The sequence below is a fragment of the Balaenoptera musculus genome, chromosome Y (genome assembly GCF_009873245.2).
Source record: "Balaenoptera musculus isolate JJ_BM4_2016_0621 chromosome Y, mBalMus1.pri.v3, whole genome shotgun sequence".
Taxonomy (NCBI): Eukaryota; Metazoa; Chordata; class Mammalia; order Artiodactyla; family Balaenopteridae; genus Balaenoptera; species Balaenoptera musculus.
In genome coordinates this window covers 879162-891014 of record NC_045807.1, presented here as the reverse complement: position 1 = coordinate 891014, position 11853 = coordinate 879162, and positions in this window count along the sequence as shown.

Below are 11853 nucleotides of genomic sequence, written 5' to 3'. Positions count from 1 at the left end.
GACACTGGCATGAAAAACAGAATGTAATTAACTGTGGAAGAAAGGGAGAAAGGATTTGGTAGCAGTCTCTGCCACAACTTAGAAGTTTTCAGTTTGTATATTTAAGCCATTAATTGCTTTTACCATAGAGAAGCATAGTTTACAGTACTGATCTACATTTTATTCTTTTCACTTAATATTTCTTAGAGTGTATATTTTTCCTTTTAAATTGTGGCTTAGTACTGCCTTATAAGAGTGTACCACAAGGTATTTTTCTGGTCTTCTATTGCTGAACATTTATTGCTTCCAATATTTTGGTGTTACAGACAGTTCTATGATACTTATGTCTTTGTGTTCACGTGACAGTATGTTTATCAAATGAGGTTGTTTAGAGCAGTGGTACTAAAAGAATGGTCTGCAGATTGATGCTGGTCTCTGAATTAGATGTTACTGGGTTTTGATGAGATAAATAGAAAAATTGAGAGGTTTATATCGATTTGACATGGATATGACATCCATGTTCAGAGATTAATGACACATTGAACATTCTTTAAAATCTGGTCTTTCACCAGATAGTTTGAGAAGTACTGGTCTAGAAGTGGAATTACTGGGTCAAAGAGCTTATGTATTCTAAATGTTTATGGAACCTGTCCAACTGTCTTGGTAGAAAGAACTGATGGATGACAGAGTCAAAGAAGAATTGATGATTGTCATTTACCAAAATAAAATAGACTGTGTGCTCAGAGTCCATCTTGAGTTTCCTTCTTGAGTAATTAGTAGAAATGATCAGTTGGCATGGATTTGGCCTGCCATTCAAAACATGCTGTGTGTGCGGGTGTGTTGTAAAAGTCTCCAGCCCTCTTGGTAGTGTGGGGTCTGTTGGGAAGCAGGAGAGAGGGTTAGGAAAGCATATTTAGCATATGCAGTGCTTTGATCATACAAACTACACAATACAAGATTTCACTGAATGGTGATCCGTGGAATGAACTGTGAGAAAACCCATAGGGATGTATTGTTGAAGATAAGTTTTACTCCACTTGATGTGATCCATCAACTGAGTAATGATGGAGACAGGTAGTGTTACCTGGTGGCAGGAGGGGAGAAGCCTGAGACAGCAAAGATCTGCCATGTGGCCCAGGACAGAGATTCACTTCATTGCTTCTTCATGATCTCTGACCTGCAATAAGACTGGGTGCAGGACCTGCTTCCATAAAGCTCCAGACATAGTTCTCCCTGATGCTATTAGAAATCTGTCCAACATCTTCTCATGGAAATGCTAGGGTTTCTTTGCTCTGAAATCTACCTCAATGTTAAAACTACTAGGCAAACCAAGATCTTCCCACTGTCCTCAGCAAAGGACAAATAAGTTAGAGGAAAGGTAGAGGAAAATTGAAGATAGAGGAAAGGTAGAATCATCTTGTTCATGGGGGAGGAATCTGGCAGGATAGAGTTTTATCAGCAACCTGGGGAGTCCCACCCAGACAGATCCTCCTCCGCACTCCCAGTACCATTTCCTGCCAAGTGGAGACTCCATCTCAGAGGGACATCTCAACTCTTTTGATGCAGCTAGTTCCTACACAAATATTCTACCCTGTTCATGCAAAAGAAATTAAGTGAGCATCTACTGTGTGCACCAGATGCCAGTGTGTCAAAGCACACTTTTGGGGAGTCATTGAACCAGTAGTGACTTGCCTGCCCTCCCCTCTCCAAGACCAGGCCTCAGGAGAGCATGTTTCCTCAGGGTGAAAGAGGGGAAGGAAGAGAAGGTTGTGGGTAGGAGCAGCTGTTTTCCAGCAGTCAACATCCGTGTGTGTGAAGGACTCTCTAGGAGGCCTACCAGGACTCTATGCTCCAGCTGGTCCTACCATGGTACTGGAAACCATCCACACAATGCTCGTTGCTACATGTTATAGGAGCAAAGCATTCAAGCATTAACACTTTAGCTATAATTAGATCCTCAGACCCACTTCTACTGAGATAGAATAGGTCTCACACATTCCAAACCTCTTCTTTCTCAAGGCCACATACTCATTCTTCCCTTCACTAATGTGAGGCCTAGCAAAAAGATAAAATCATCATGTTTGGTATCTCTAAGTTACCTTTCTCTTCAGTTCAGTATTTGTACTTTAATGAATGCTGAACAACCAGTATATGCAAAGAACATTGTTGAGTCCTAAAATAGGCTTAAAAATGGCCAAGATCCATTGCCTGATAAATAGATAAACAAAATGTGATATAACAACACAATGGAATATTCATCAGCCATACTAAGGAATGCAGAACCTGAAAAATATTGTAGTTAGTGATAAAATCCAGGCTCAAAAAACCACATATAATATGATTCCATTAATAAAAATCTCCAAAGTAGTCAATTCCATAGAGACAGAAAGTAGATTAGTTGACATCAGGGGTTGGAGGGTGGGATGGGGAGAGAATAGGGAGTGACTAGAAATGGATCCTCCTGCCTTAGTGAATCGTTTAGATGACTGCTGCCCTTGATCACAACCTCATGAAAAATCCTGATCCCAAACAAATTTCTTGACTCCTGAATTCCTGACCCAAAGAAACTGTGTAAGATAATCAATGTTTATTGTTGTTTCAAATTGCAAAGTTTTGGCGTAATCTGAGCTAGATAACCAATACCAGAGCTTTACCATTACATACAAAGTTCTTCTTAACCTGACCTCCACTTTGCTTACTCAAAACATCTTCTAAACCTTTTGTCACCTAGTTTGTCTTGTCCCAGCCCTACTAAACAGTTCTATTTTCCTAAAAGATGATTTATCCTTTCCAGACTTTACCCTATTGCTTCCATCTGGTGTATAGTCTCTCCCTTTTTTGGCTTCGCAATATGCTACTTATCTTTCAAGATCAAACTCCTATGTCATCTCAGACAGAGTCAGTCCATCTTTATGTCACTTCCCTCCATCAGAATTTTAATATCCCATGCTAATTGTACGTTTACAGTTGGTGGCTCCCACTGACCTATAAAATCCTTCAAGGCAGATGTTAGATATGTCTTATTTATCATCACATCTCTAGTATCTAGCATAATACATGGTATATAGTAAGGCCTTATTTGTGTTAAGTTTTAAATGAACGAATAAATGAAAGAGTTAAGAGGACAATGGGGAAAACAACTGTAGATACAGATAAACGGGTAAACTGGCCTTGAGTTTTGATATGTTGAGTTTGAGGTGATGGTGATACACTTTAGCACAGGTTTTCTCAACTTTGGCTCTACTGACGTTTTGGAATAGATTATTCTTTTTTGTTGGAGTGGAGAAAATTTTCTATGCATTATACAATGTTTAGCCTTGGCCTCTACCCTCTGCATTCTAGTAACAGCCCCTCACCCACCTTATTTATACGATATATATATAAACAAAAAAACTTAATAAACTCATAGAGCTCAAGTCTCCATCCAATGGATCCAGACTATACAAAGCTGCTTATTTTTGTAATTAAGACTTGAAAAACAGAGGAAAGCTTATGAATACCTATTCCCTAAAAGTGTCCAGTTTGACTGAGGGAGAAAGTGAGATGTTCCCTTGTGCTTATGTGAAACTCATCCTTCTTGATACTTCTCAATATACCATTACTTCTCTTCCAGCCCTGCCTCAGTGGCTGCCATTTTCACTGAAGCAGTGGAGCCCTCCATAAATCAAGTATAGAGCAAGTCAACTATATTCCCCCTGGAATGGACACCATTAACTGTGCTCCACAAAGGTTAATATACCAACATACTCTTACCTTAGTCATTTTTGAGTTAACTGCTTGTATTTTGACTTTCAAACACTTTCTCATTGTCCAAAAATAAGCCAAGTAGAATTTCGACTTTTGAGCGACCTGGCAATTTGTTTGCATCAAATTTCTTTAAACCTCTGTAGTTGATAGTATTCATTGTTTTTATATGTTGCCTAAACTCTGAAGCAGATGGCTTTTAATACAATTTAGATCAAGTCTATATAAAGGCTAATACACAGGTGCCACCAATGTAGGCAGCAACCTGGGTGAGCCGGATGAAACCTCATTTCCTCACCCAGCCTATGCAAGTACACCACCTTAGGCATTATGGTTACATTTTCATATACTGTTACATTCGTTAATTCTCCTGGACATGAAGACATCTATATCTCTCAAGGTTAGGCAGTGTTGCAGAGTTGTAATGGAAAGACCAATGTTTTGGGATGATAGAAGCTGATTCACCTCCATACTCACCAGCTGTGTGAACTTAGGAAGGTTTATCACTATCTCTAAACTTCACTTTGCTTGCCTCTACTAGGAGGTAATAACCACTGTAGGAGATTTTTTAAGTAAATGGGATAAACCTATAGTATTCCAGTAAATGCTTAACAATTTATTCTTAGTGGGGGGAAGCCTGGGTTTGTAGAATTTGTTGATTTACATAGTGAAAATACTTCTACCATGGGCAATTTCAAGATACAAATGTGATATCATTGAATATGAAGTTGGAAAGAGGTATGCACTGTCTGGGATAACCTATCATAAGGTATCTAAGACACAAATGCCTGCCTAGAATATAGCAAATATTCACAAAATATTACACCCCTTTCCCTACTCCTGACAGGAATATTTATGTGGACATAGGACTTTGACATTTTTGAAGCATTTTACATACACTATCTCAAATTCTTGGAAGCACATTGTGAAATGGGCACAGTGGCTATTATTTCTACGTTTTATAGGTGAGAAGCCTCAGGCTGAGAATTGGAGAAAATTTCCCAAGGCCACAAAATTAGTAATTTATAAATTGGGTGTGGCATGCAGAATAATAGCCAAAGATATCTGTATCATAATCCACATGTCCTATGAATTTATTATGTTACAGAGCAAAAAGGAATTTAGGTTGCTAATGGACTTAAGGTTACTAAATCAGATGACCTTATTTGAATACACCCAATATAATCATGAAGTCCTTAAAAGCAGAAGAGAAGGGAAGAATAGTCAAAGGGAAATGTGATTATGGAAGAATGGTCAGAAACATACAGTGTTACTAGATTTACAGATGGAATAAGAAGCTACAAGCCAGGGAAAGTGAGTGATTTCCAGAAACTGAAAAAGGCATGATAACAGATTTTTCTCTACAGCCTACAGAAAGGAACACAGGCCTCCGAAACTTTTGTTTTAGTCCAATGAAACCCATGTGGGATTTCTGACCTCCAGAGGTATAAGATAATAAGTTTGTGTTTTTTGAGCTGCTAAATCTGTGGTAATTTGTTACAGGCTTCCTCATTCCTTAAGTGTTAGCTCAAATTCCGTCTACTGAGGGAGCCTTCTTTTTCTTGCTCTTTCTAGGCCTTTGCTTTCTCCTCTGAGAGGCCATAATACCCGGGATGTAGCATTTACCAAATAGTTGTAATTCTTGCCATACCTGTCAGCCTTGTCTATCACCTAAGGGCAAGATAGTATTTTCATTAGTTTTGCTGAGGAACCAGCATGGTTCCTTCACAAAAGAACAGAGAAATGAATGACTGACATTAGGAATAGTACTGACTTCATTACCACCAGGAATCATGGTGCTGAACTGTCAGTGCTGCAGGGAAATTAAAAGTATCTCTTGGTAGCTTCTGGAGCTACCTACAGAGAGCCAGTTTTCCCATTAGTCGCCAGAAACAGTCTTTCCCTTAGAATAGCATGTTAGCCTATTTGAAGAAGAAGATGAGTTCTACATTAAAAATGAAGAAAAACATCCTGGGAATGGGCTCAAGGAGCCCCAAACTCTAATGCCACCATCTTTGTCTCAGCAAATCTCTTAAATGGATTTGAGCCTTTATGCCAGTAACTTTATTTACTCTGTGCTTGATGGAGGAAATTTTCACATACTGAGGAATGGGGAAGTCATTCTGTCTTATACATGATTTGGAACATCTTATGTGCTGTCAAACATGCATTGTACATCTGCTTTAACCATTAAAGACAAGAATGCATTTAAATATCAAAGCAAAGTTACTGTAGTTCAGGCATCCAAAAGGGAACTGAAGGGCCATTGTGGATGTGATTTCAAACATCTTCCTGCATCAGTGAAAACTTGAATTTTCTGAACTGTACCAATTCAAGGATACCACCAGCTGCTCTCAAAACAGTATCTGCTAGCAACTGTCGGCTGCAAGCTTATGGTCTCAAAGTCTCCCCTTGTAACTACACAACCATTTCTGACTCCAATCAACTCTTACCTAACAAGCACCCTTACTTCTTGCCAGCTCCAATTATAATTCTTGACAAAGAACTATGTAATTTTGTGGCTTTTACCTATAAAAGCCTTGCCTATTTTGTAGTCTGCTGAAACACAATTCAAGTGCTTCTTGTATCTGTGTCTCCCAGGCTATAGTTCTCAATTTGGCTAGAATAAAACTTTCTTCCATTCTTATTGTTGATTGTTTATAATTTCCATTGACATGTGCATTTTTCAAATGTGAGAATTACCAGTTCTATGCTCAGCTAACTTTCAAAGCTTCAGAAAAAGGAGTAAAAGAAGTATGGACAGGCCTTGACTACTGTCACATAGTTAATACACTGAGAGCAGATAAGATCACGTGCTAAGAGCCAGGGCTATGTAGGAAAGTTCACAGTCACAGAGAAGTGAAAGTGAATTGTGTCACTTTCTATCATATGACAGCCATGCGACGTTGATGAACTCACTGAGACTCTGTTTCCTCATGTGTGAGATGGGGATAATGATGTGTCTCATTTATTGATCACTCCCAGTGTCGTGCACCCTGTTCTAAGTTCTTCACTGTTATCTTTATTTTATAGTTACACAGCTTGTCAATGTCAGGGTCAGGACAATTATGTAATTTGTGAGCCCAGTGACCGTCTTCAAAATGGCTAAGAATTTCAAGATGGCAGCATCAGAACATTAGACCAAGCACAGGGCCCTTCTAAGCGCCAGGCTCCTACGTGACCCTTGGGTCACTTACAACCTCACAACAAAGGAAGAAGTAAAAATATTTCTGTTGTAGATAATATTATCTCATACATAGAAACCCTATAGATTGTACAGAAACTGTTAGAACGGATAAATTCAGCAAGCTGCAGAAAACTTGTCAAAACACAAATATTGGTTGCATTTCTGTACACTGAAAACAATTTGAAAAGAAAACAATTCAATTTACAATAGTATCAAAAATAATAAAATACTTAGGAATAAACTCAACCAGGGAGATGGAAAACTACACTTAAAACTACAAAATATTATTCTAAGAAATGAATGAAGACACAATTAATGGAAAGATAGCCAGTGTTCACATATATGGATTGGAATATTTAATATTGTTAAGATGACCATACTACCTAAAGCAATCTACAGATAGACTGCAATTCCTATCAAAATCCAAATGATGTTTTTTGCAGAAATGGAAAAGTAAATCTTAAAATCTATATTGAAACTCAAGAAATCCTAAACAGCCAAAAAAAAGAAACTTGAAAAAGAACACATTTGCAGAGCTCTCACTTCCTGATTTCAAAATTTATTTACAAAGCTACAATAATACAAACAATGTGGTGCTGGCACAAAGACAGACATAGCGATCAAAGACTCAGAATAAACAGTCCAGAAATAAACCCTTATATATAGGCTCAACTAATGTTCACAAGACTGTGAAGATTGTTCAATAGGAAATTGATAGTTTTTGTCACAAATGGTGTTTGAGTAACTGGAAATCCATATGTAAATGAATGAACTGGGATCCTAATCTTACACTATATGCAAAAATTAACTTGAAATGGATCAAACACCTAAACATAAGAGCTAAAACTATAAAACCCTCAGAAGAATAAAAGGGAAAAAGCTTTATGATGTTGGATTTGGCAGTGGTTTCTTGGCACAAAAACAACATTAGATAAAATGGGTTATACCAAAATTAAAAACTTATGTGCATCAAAGGACAGTATCAACAGAGTGAAAAGGGAAGCCATGAAACCCTTCATAAGGGGTTAATATCCAGAACATAGAAAGACTTTTACAACAAGATAGCATTTCAAATCCATTAAAATGGTATAAAAAAAAAAAAACTAACAATGGAACTTTGGACAAGTTAGGTAAACTGATCCCTTCTATAAAGTGGGGATAGCAATACTACCTCTTACCTAAATCTACCATGTAACCTTGTTCTGAAGATTAAATGAGAAATTATTAGACTAGTCCCCCATATGCAATATTCAGGCCATAATGTCAGTTATCATCACACTCTTCAGATTTTCTGCGATGATCTTGAATGACACTTAAGATCAGAAACATCTATATAAGTTATCATATTATCAGTGCTCTTACCCAATGAGGAATGAAGGTTCCATCCTCTGACACTGTGGTCATGAGTTTGGATCAAGCCTTATGACTGCCTTGGAGACCTTAAAAAAGGTGAGCTCAAGTTTTGGGGTTCTTCCTCCTACATGGGCTTATATTACACATTCTCCAGTGGGCTGAACTCTCAGCCACATCTGGCAACTCTTATCTCCTCAGAACTTTGCCCACTATTCCTTTGATCTCAGGACCTAGTCTTGGGGCAAGTCTGTTTGGAGTCCTAGGAGAAGAAATGAGAAGACTGACAGACTTACTTGCACATAAACGGGGGCACCAGGCCAGAAGCCAACATGTTAGACTTGGGACCCACTTCTGGTCTCTCTACACACTGAGAGACCTTGGGCAGGTCACTTACCACGTGTCCTATTTCTTCCCTTCTAAATGGGATGTCAGCTGTCCTATCACACCCTTCCCAGGCTGTCAGGAGGCAAGAATGAACTAGCAGATGGAAAATAATGGCGACGTCTAAAAATGAAGCCTCTGTACAAATGTACACATTTATAGTGATCCAACGTGGCCAAGGGTGCCTCCATTTAGAGAAGTCCAATATTTGGATATTCAGACACACACATACATCACTATATGATTCCAGGAGTGGTTTCAGACGTCGCTGAATATACAGTTCAGTTCATCAAAATGTAATGTTGTGCTCACATTTATAGTAAAACACCTAAAGCATTCATGCTGTAATTAATGTATTTTAACTGTGCCTGTGCTCCATAGCTGTCCATATTTTGATCAAGATAACAGTCAGAATTCATTGTTTTCTAAGACTGGTTCAATTGTCTTTTATTGGCTTTGTGAAGTTTCTTGGGCAGGATAAATATTTTTTATAAATGTATATGTATTTACAACTATGTATATAATTTCTAAATACATAAAATAAAACCAAACTATAAAAACAATATTAATATAATATTTAAAATACTATAAATATCAATGAAATAAATGTTTGGGTAAAAATATAAATGTTAGAGGACTCACTATTCCTCTTCTGCAGAGGTAACCTCTTTGTAGAAGTAAGGGTTCTCCAGAGAATCATAACCATATATATGATATGATATCATACATTATAATATAATATAATATCAGTATACATTATAAGGAAATGACTCACATGATGGTGGAGCTTGAGAAGTCACAAGTCACCATGCTACAGGCCCAGGAGAACAAGTGGTTTGAAACAAAGAAGAGCCAACATTTCAGTCTGAGTCCAGACTATATGGACCATTGCTCAGCTCAAGCAGTCAGACAGGAGAAGTTCCTTCTAACTCAGCCTTTCTGTTCCATTCAGGTCTTCAATTCACTGGAAGAGGCCCATACACATTAGGGAGGGCAGCCTGCTGTACTCACTCCAATATTAATGTTAAATGTTAGATCAAATGTTAATCTCTTCCAGAAAAATTCTCACAGACACACCCCCAAATAATATCTGACCAAATATCTGGGGACTCTGTGGACCAATCAAGTTGACACATAAAATTAACCATCATAGTTTGTTAGTATTTTTTTAAATTCCCTCTTGGAAATTGTGGAAATCTATGAGATTCACTTTATTTTATTTTATACAGAGGATCATAGAGAGTGTATTGCAGACATTGTTCAAGGGTCAACTCTATGTATATCCTTGCAAAAGTGTTCAAATATGGCCATAGAAAACAATCCTAACATCAGAACATTTGGGACAAACAGGAAATGCTATTTTAATTGTGAGAGCCACTGATACCTTTGAAAAGGCTATACAAATATATACTTCCAATAATGGCATCTGAGAGGTTTTACTTTTCTTTCTCGTGTTCTGGCCAATCAGAGGCATTTCTGACTCTTTTCATTGTTGTCAGCCGGGAACAAGTAGAGAGAGCCTCATTGGGTAAATTTCTTCATCATTTTGAGTCAATGAGGAAAACCTTACAAGACAGACTTTAGAAGCAGACCAGGATGCAATGTCAGTTCAGCCTGAAACTCTGATCTTTGGGAAGTTGTTTAACTTCTTAAGTCTCAGCTTTTCCATTTATAAAATGATCATCCTAAAACCAAGGTTATGGGGTTATTGAGATGATTCAATAAAGCAATACACAGTATCTAACATTACAGATGTTAGTTTCTGCAATATCTCAACTTCTCTTTACTTACTGCCCCTGTTGGGTTGCAGGCAGGGGTGGGGGGCAAATAAAATGCTAAAAAATAAAACTCATAGCTTTGATATTAAATGGTCAGTCTTACTAGCTAAGTGGCTAAGTTACTTCTCTGAGTCCTACTTTTTTTCTCTACAAAACAGGACACTCACTATACCTTCACAACAGTAGTATTTGGGGGATAAAAATGCACATACAACAGTGCCTGGTTCTGACAAACACTCTGTAGATGTACCTGGCACTAGTTTAATATAATAAAATACTGGTTTGATATATGTGACCCAAACTAAAATTATGTTCCTATCTATCTACCTATCTATCTACAGAAAAATAGAAGCACTGAGTCCAAATGTATGTTCACGCTCTGTACTCAGGACTGTAAGTAGTTAAGAAAAGGAAGCCATTTTCATGACTGACTAAATTTAAGTCCTTGGAAGCCACACACTTTCAAATCTAAATGGATCTTTAGATAACAAGAACTAACTAACAGACAAGATGAACAGTCATCATTTACCACTGCCAATGTTACAATAAAACCAGGGATGTTATTGTGTGTTATCACTGAGAAAAATTCAAGAATCGATATCATCTTACAGTTAAGAAAATACTGCCCTTAAAAGACTGAATTTCATGAAAGACTGAATTTGGCTTTCTTTTTTCCTACATTACATTTTTCCTTTTGAAGTATGGATTATCTTATATCTAGCACCTAAAATCATGTCTAAAGGACTATGTACCTAGAGTTGGAAGTAAGAAGTTTTGTGGTCTTGACTCTGCTAACCAGCTAAATACCCTTGGGCAGGTCATTTAACCTTTCCATGCTGAGTTTCAGCCTCTGTGAAATACATGCAGATAAATCTGCATAATTGTGCTTTAAGGATAAAAATGACAGAAAAGATTAGACAATGCTTTGAGAGAGTTAAAAAAAACACCAGGTAAATATGAATTACATAAGGAATTAGTAAACCCTAAAATGTAAGGTGACCCCTATAAGCTGGTCTTTTTTTTTTTTTTTTCCAACAGACATCCAAATGGCTGGTTCATTTGGGCTGGTGCCTAAACACTTTTAAGGTAAGCTACTGCTGTAGACTGGAATTTATGCAAAAGAAAAGATGCAGAAGTAAATGGTAAATTAAACATCAAAAGCAGAGTTATTCAGTTCATCAATTCCCAGACTGTTTTTAATTCCATTGGTGACTTTCTCTATTTGGCATAGTATAAAACTAGAATTTATGTATCCTTTTCCTGGTGCTTCCACTTGCCCCATGTTTGGCCTTTGTGTGAAAGCATGGCATCCACTTCTTCTTCCTTTATGGCAATTATGGGATTCTTTCCCTGGGAAGGCTCTAGTGAGGACAGCCATCATAGAGAACTAGAGAAATGGGTAGAGATGCTGGTAAACACTTGCTCCTTCAT